The following is a 7,778-nucleotide window of genomic DNA, read 5'->3' as shown; positions in this document are numbered from 1 at the left end:
ATATTGGTGTCTGTAGGATCTGATTTCTGGATTAGACATCAGGCAGTGATTGGTCAAGGGAAGAGCAGTTGTGAAGTACTGTGACTGTAGGAAATACTAGCATGCTTTGTCCTGTTGTCTTAGCAGGACCTTTGGCTCAGTCCTGTTTTTCTCAAGAGGTCATCCTCAGTTGGCTCCATAGAAAGAAAGCTCTTGGAAAGGGTGGGGATTTGCCAGGGTCAAGGACTTAAGTAGGTTTCCTGGTTATAGGGGAGCCTGGTTAATATGGCATGTGGTAATCACAGGGTTTGGGTCTTGAAAACCAGTCATCACTCTGGCCAACGTCCATCCTGAAGCTGATTCTTCCAGGCTTTCTTTCGGCACTCACTTCTCCAACCGGTTCTTAGGTTCCATGTGGCAGGTCCCTTCATTCTCGGTTCAACTTCTGAGAGATGGGATTGTTCTAAGATAAGTCAGGACATTAGGTGCTTGTCTTTGCGCTAGTGTAACTTCCCCCAGTGTCTGGAAAGTGGAAGTCTCTCCTCACCACTCAGCTGGCCCTTGCACTAGAATCATCACCTCTATTTTTCCTTCTCTTTTAATACACACCTAGAGTCTTTCTTTTATGGGTCTTGAGGATTTCCATACAGAAATCCTTGATCTGCAGTTCTCTCTCCTGCCTTCTGGTTGTTGTGCTTCTTTGAACAAGGAGTATCTTTCATCAGTTTGTTGGATTTTTATAAATACTGCTTTTGTTAAAACCTCAAATGCTTCTGCTCTGTTCTGAATGTTTGTGGCCCCTCAAATTTATGTGTTGAAATCCTAACCCCTAAAGGGGACAATATTAGTAGGTAGGGCCTTTGGGAGGTGCTTTAAGTCATGAGGATAAAAACTTCATGAATGGGATTAGTACCTTATAAAAATAGGCTCCAGAGATAGTCCTAACCCCCTTCCACCGTGGGAGGACAATGAGAGGTCTGCCACCTAGAAGAGGGAGCTCAATCATGCTGGCATCCTCGTCTCAGATTTCCAGCCTCTAGAACTGTAAATAGTAAATTTCCGCCTGACCAGGCGGTGGCGCATCAGATAGAGCATCGGACTGGGATGCCGAGGACCTAGGTTCGAGACCCCGAGGTCGCCAGCTTGAGTGTGGGCTCATCTGGTTTGAGCAAAAAGCTCACCAGCTTGGTCGCTGGCTCGAGCAAGGGGTTACTCAGTCTGCTGAAGGCCTGCGGTCAAGGCACATATGAGAAAGCAATCAATGAACAACTAAGGTGTCGCAATGCGCAATGAAAAACTAATGATTGATGCTTCTCATCTCTCTGTCCCTGTCTATCCCTCTCTCTGACTCTCTCTGTCTCTGTAAAAAAAAAAAAAAAAAAAAAAAGTAAATTTCCTTATAAACCACACGGTCTCTACTATTTTGTTACAGCAGCCTGAATATTCTAAGCTTAAATTTTTACAGATGTCAGAGACTATAAGTATTTGTGGCTTCATTTCTAAAGTTTTCATTCTATGAAATACTAGTTACACATTCCAATAATAACAATACTACTAATAATACCTAATATTTATTGAATATGCACTATGCACCAGGAACATACAATGTCTGTAAAGCACTGTTAGAGATTTCTCCAGAGAAACAGAACCAGGAGGATATATATGAATGCATAGGTTTATTGTGAGGGATTGGCTCTTGCGATTATGGAGACTAGGAAGTCCCATGATCTGCCATCTGCAAGCTGGAGGCCCAGAAAAGCTGGTGTTCCAGTCCTCACCCACAGGCCTGAGAACCAGCTGTGTGAGGTGGAGTGGGGGAAGAGGTTACTGATGGTGTAAGTCCTGGTCTGAGTTCGTAGGTCCAAGAACCAGGAGCACCAGTGGTGTCCTGTCCTGGGAGGTCAGGAGAAGATGGATGTGTCCCAGCACAAGCAGAGAGTAGATTTACTCTTGCTCTGCTACAAACAGACTTGTTCTACCGAGTCCATTTAGGCCCTTAACAGATTGGATGATGCCCACCTGCATTGGTGAGGGTGATTTTTACTCAATCTATTGATTCAAATGTTAATCTCTTTCAGAAACACCCTCACAGACACACCCAGAAATAATATTTTGCCAGTTTATTTGGGCATCCCTCAGCTCAAAGTTGAAATAAAGGTAGCCATCACAAGCACTTATGAGGCAGATAGTCTTCTAGTCCCCATTTTACAGAAAAGAAAACTGAGGCTCAGGAGGGAAAGGTAACTTGCCCACGACCATAGAGCTAGCAGGTCAAGAAAACTAAGGATGGAATCCAGGTGGTCCAACTCCAGTCCCAGTCATCCTTTTACAGTGTTGCCATTGTCTTTTTTCTTGTCCTACTGGTTTTACAGTTTTTAACTGAATATTACCTCCCTCACCTTCTCCCCACTCCTCCCAATACTGTCTTTTTCCACTTAAAGCCAAATTCCAGACAAAGTCTCCTCAGTCCCTGCTGAAATGCACTCCATCTGGATTTAAGAGTGCATTCATCTGCTCTTTAGATTTTGATCCGAAGAGCCAACGCCTGTTCTTTCACAGCACCTAGGTCAGGGGTTCTCGGTCTTTGGTCTGCATAAGAATAACTGGGGAGGAGGGTACTTTTAAAAGCCAGATTCCTGTGCCATTTACAGAGATTTTGAAGTGGGTGTAGGAGTGCAGGGGATCTAGGCGTCTCCCTTTTTTGCTGGAAGATTCTGGTGCAGGGGACCTTCAGATTGGTCATATTTTTAGGAACACTGGTAAGTCAAATATTCACTTCTTTTGGTTTCCTTTCCTTTCCGAAGTGCCAGCCTTCAGCCAAGGGAGAAACGCTGGCAATGAGACCAGTTTGTTGCCCTCAACTCCTGGGAATATTTTTTAGTCCTTGTCTAGTGGTGTCTCCTCCTGAATCAATAAGAGTCCTTTGGTATGTGAGCTTCAGAAAGCTGGATGGCTCATCTCTGCCCTGAGACACAGCAGGGACCCCTCCGACCTGCTCCTCCTCATCGGCATCAACCCTGCCTGTGCCCTCATTCTGCTCCTTAGCAGGAACCCATCCATCACCAGGACCTGACCCTTCCCCCTGGTGGGTCCTGGAACAGATTTCCTCACAGTTACTAAGATTGGTACATCCTGGGGTGTTGTGACCTCTTCCAGGAGATGAGATCATTTCACTTTAGAAAAAAAGTTAATACTTGTAATGCCTTCATCAATTTAGTTTGAACCTTCCTGCTTCCCTGGAAGCGCAAGCTTGCTCTTGCTCCTGTTCTTCCCGTCCTGTGTGCCTGTGCACAAGCTTTTCATCCTCCTGTCTAGAGACTCCTCATCCTCTGAAACTAATTCAGAAGGAGGATTGTACAGGAAATAGACCCGCCATACTAGTCCCAACTGCACTGCAGCGGACAGACTGCTCTCCACTCCCTGATCAGGGCGAGGGCTTTCAGGGGAAGTTCAGACCAGAGTAGCCCTAAGCCTCCATCCTGAGCACACTCTGCTGTATCAGCATCCAGGCCAGGACAGATAAAAATAAGTACTTTTCTATTTATTGAGCATTTACTGAGTATTTATTATGATAGGTTCTCAGGAAGGTCCCTTCCATGGCAAATTGAAACTCTGGCACTCCCATGAGTTTTTCTTCTCAGGGGAGCAGATGAGATGACCAGAATGTGACCAGGGCCTGTGGTCTTTAGCAAGCTTCACAAAGATCTGTGTGCAGAGAACATAAAATCGGGTGTGTTCAGATGACCTCTTCTGTTTAAAAATCTGTTGCTGCTTGGTTTTTCCTTTCTTGCTTTTTTCTATTGGAAAGTAGTATCGAAACTTGCCCCTTGATTTCTCAGTAAGGTTGTAGAGCAGGCCCTTCCTCCCTGTCCTTTTCATCAGTGGTCTGGTTGCCCTGTCAGGGACTCGCTGTTTCCTATGGTGGCTCTAACCAATTGTCAGAACTGTGGTGATTAAAATAACAAATTAGTAGTAGAGCGTTGGCTTGGTGTGCAGGAGTCCCGGGTTCGATTTCCGGCCAGGCACACAGGAGAAGTGCCCATCTGCTTCTCCACCCCTCCCCCTCTCCTTCCTCTCTGTCTCTCTCTTCCCCTCCTGCAGCCAAGGCTCCAATGGAGCAAAGATGGCCCGGGCGCTGAGGATGGCTCCGTGGCCTCTGCCTCAGGCGTTAGAATGGCTCTGGATGCAACAGAGTGACGCCCCAGATGGGCAGAGCATCGCCCCCTGGTGGGCATGCTGGGTGGATCCCGGTCGGGCTCATGTGGGAGTCTGTCTGACTGCCTCCTCGTTTCCAGCTTTGGAAAAATGCAAAAAATAAATAAATAAATAAAATAACAAATTAATTCTTTCACAGTTCTGGAGGCCAAAAGTTCAAGATCAAGGTGTCAGTATTCAAGGTGTCAGTAGCACCAGGCTCCCAGTAGAGGCTTTGGGGGAGAATCCACTCTTTGCCTCTTTTAGTTTCTGGTGGCTGCCTGGCATTCCCTGGCCTGTGGCCCCATCACTGCAGTCTCTGCCTCGGCCTTAACATTGCCTTTTCTGTTTGCCTGTCCAGTCTCCCCCTGCCCCCCTCTTAAAGGATACAAGTGACTACAGTTAAGGCCCAATGGGATAATCCAGGATAAATACCTCTTCTCTAGATCCTTAACTTCATCACATGTCTTACCATGTAATGTTCACAGGTTCTGGGGATTAGGAAGTGAATATATCTTTGTGGAGGCATTTTTCTGCCTACCACACAGGTAGGGAAGTAGGTACCCTGTGTTGTTAGCTACCAAAGATCGAGCAAGACAAATCCACCCCATGTCCCTGGACCATCCAGAGAATGAAAGAATCTCAGTTAGCAGAAGGCAGAAAAGAAGTGAACCATTGGCATTTGATAGGAAATAAAGGATAAATAAAAATATTTTGTATATATTTCTGTATCCTGATGTCCTGTAATTTCTTTTTTTTTTTTTCTTTTTTTTTTTTTTTTTTGCAGAGAGGGAGGGAACAGACAGACAGGAAGGGAAAGAGATGAGAAGCATCAGTTCTTTGTTGTGGCATCTTAGTTCTTCATTGATTAGCTTGTTCATTGATTGCTTTCTCATATGTGCCTTGACTGGGGGGCTACAGCAGAGCAAGTGATCCCTTGCTTAAGCCAACAACCTTGGGCTCAAGCCAACCACCTTAGGCTTCAAGCCAGCAACCTTTGGACTCAAGCCAGCCACCATGGAGTCATGTCTATGATCCCAAGCCAGCGACCCCATGCTGAAGCTGGTGAGCCTTTACTCAAGCCAGATGAGCTCGTGCTCAAACCAGATGAGCCCACGCTCAAGCTGGTGACCTTGGGTTTTGAACCTGGGTCCTCCGTGTCTCAGTTTGACACTATCCACTGTACCACCAGCTGGTCAAGCTGATGTCCTATAATTTCTTAAGTGCTATGATAATAAAATAAAAATCTTGCCTTGGCCAGGTAGCTCAGTTGGTTAGAGCATCATCTCAAAATATCAAGGTTGTTGGTTTGATCCCCAGTCAGGGCACATACAAGAATCAATGAATGGATGCATAAATAAGTGGAATGACAAATCAATGTTTTTCTTTCTTTCTCTAAAAAATGAATCAATAAAACATTTTTTTTAATTAAAAAATAAAAATCTTATCTAGGCTACAGAAGAGAAGCACTGCTGATTTTAGAAAACCCTAAAATAGTGCTTTTCATACATTTTATCTTCATTTTATCCCCACCACAAGTGACTGTGTTCATTTTACAGATGAGGAAACCATAGCTCAGAGATGCTAAACCTGTCAGTGGTCAGACAGTAACTGGGATCTAACACAGTCACCGTCCCCACTCCCTGACCCCAGTACATCCTGACCCACCAGATCCCTCTGCCCAGAAGACCTGAGCTCATAGAAGCAAAAATGTATTGACCTCGATTTAGATTATATTTCTTTAAATTACCAAAGTTCAAAGGTGCTCTACCTATTCTTTCTTTTCTTCTCCAGAGGAGAAACCAAACTAAGTTGAGAGAGTTTTAAGGACTGAACAAACTCAATTTGTAAATATAGGTAAATCTAAGCAAATCTAGATAAATTTAGGTAAGTCCTTATTTAACCTTGGGATGAGACAGGGAACGCTTATCAAGACAGCAAAGGTAGTCGCCATAAAGGAGAGGACTAATAGATTTAACTACATGAAGATATCTATCTTCTGCAAGCTAATAAGGCTATCTACAGAGCAGAATTTATCTTCAGGGTCTTCCTGAGTGAAAGCTGACTGACTGTTTAATGCCTCCAGCTAGATATCCTGACTTGGACACTGCTATGGTATATAAGGCTCACCCTGTGTCATTCTTTGTTCAGTGTACTACCTGTGCAGCCATATACACAGTAGCCAATAGTTATGCTCTCATGTTGTCCCAAGTAAAAGATGGACCCTAGCCCATAAAAATTCCCCTTTACAATAATAACACACACACACACACACACACACACACACACACACACACACACACACACACACATAGATCTCAGCTTGTCCTCCATGGAGTTTCCTGGGTTACATCAAATCTCCAACTCCTCATACTCTGCTCTCCCTCTCTTCTTTTTGGGTCTGATCCCAACCATAACTCCAAAGGAGAGAAGGTAGTCAGAAATATAAGACAGTAGTGATGCTTAATATGTATACATCTTGAAAGTCACAGCTGAGGTTCTTTATAGCAAGAAACAGAACCATACTTCAAGTTACCCTAAGCAAAATGTGAAGGGATTCACTAGAAAGAAACTGTATGTCATTTGGGTTCTTGGCTGCTAGCAGTAGCCACTGAGGCAAGAGAGGATTGATTACAGGAGAGCCTTGGTAAAAGGACTCAAGACAGCAGGAGCCACTGCTGCGATTCTTCATCCTACAGCAGGAAAAGGCTGGTCACTGGCTGTCACTGCAGCTGCCACCTCTGACTTCCTGAAACTCCTCAAGGACTTAGAACAAATCCTGGGAGAGCACCCAACTGACTGAGTTGGGGCCATGCTGCACAGTGATGGGGAGAGGGAGGCCCTGGCTCCCAGGCTTCCAGAGAGAGAGAGAGGCAGGCACTTCTGCTCCCAAAGACTACTCACAAAGAGTGGGAGGAGTGTTTTACAAAGGAGAGGTAGAATGCTGAGAGCCGAAAATGACAGCCACCTCCAAGGCCAGCTCTTAGAATTCATGGGGAGAGAGATTCATGAGGAATGGGATCCAGGAACAACTTTTCTCTCCGTTCCTTCCACCTCAACTCCTGCTTATGATCTCATTTTTTTCTGACTGCAGACTTTCTCCCTTCATCATGCATGTGGCTCCTTCTGAGTTCCCAGTTTTGTTCATCCCAGCTCCATCCTAACACAGAGGTTAGCATCTCTCAGTCTCAAGCCCAGATTTTTGGGAGAGACCATCAGATTGGTTCAGCTTGAATTATATATTTTTCCCTTTACCAGGAAGTGGTCTCAGAGAACATGGTGGTTGTCTTTTTAAAATAGAGGACACCCCAAACATGTCTCACATATGGAGGAATAAAGTCAGGGTGCATCATTCTCACTAGGACTCATTTCTGTACAGATGGGGCTCTGTGCATGAATAGTTTGAAGAGAACCTGCTGAGTGATAAGTGATGTAGAGAAGTTGCAAGAGGAATGTTTAACCAATAAAGAAGACTGATTCTTTTCAAAGCACTTCTGTCACACTATATTTGCAAGCAGCTAGGTGCTTTTTAGATAAAATTTTAGCTCTGCCTTACAACAGGATCATGTTATTTTATGCATCTGAATAGAGCCAAACTGTACCAT

The sequence above is a fragment of the Saccopteryx leptura genome, chromosome 3 (assembly GCF_036850995.1).
Source record: "Saccopteryx leptura isolate mSacLep1 chromosome 3, mSacLep1_pri_phased_curated, whole genome shotgun sequence".
In the NCBI taxonomy this organism is placed as follows: domain Eukaryota; kingdom Metazoa; phylum Chordata; class Mammalia; order Chiroptera; family Emballonuridae; genus Saccopteryx; species Saccopteryx leptura.
This window is presented reverse-complemented; position numbering follows the sequence as displayed.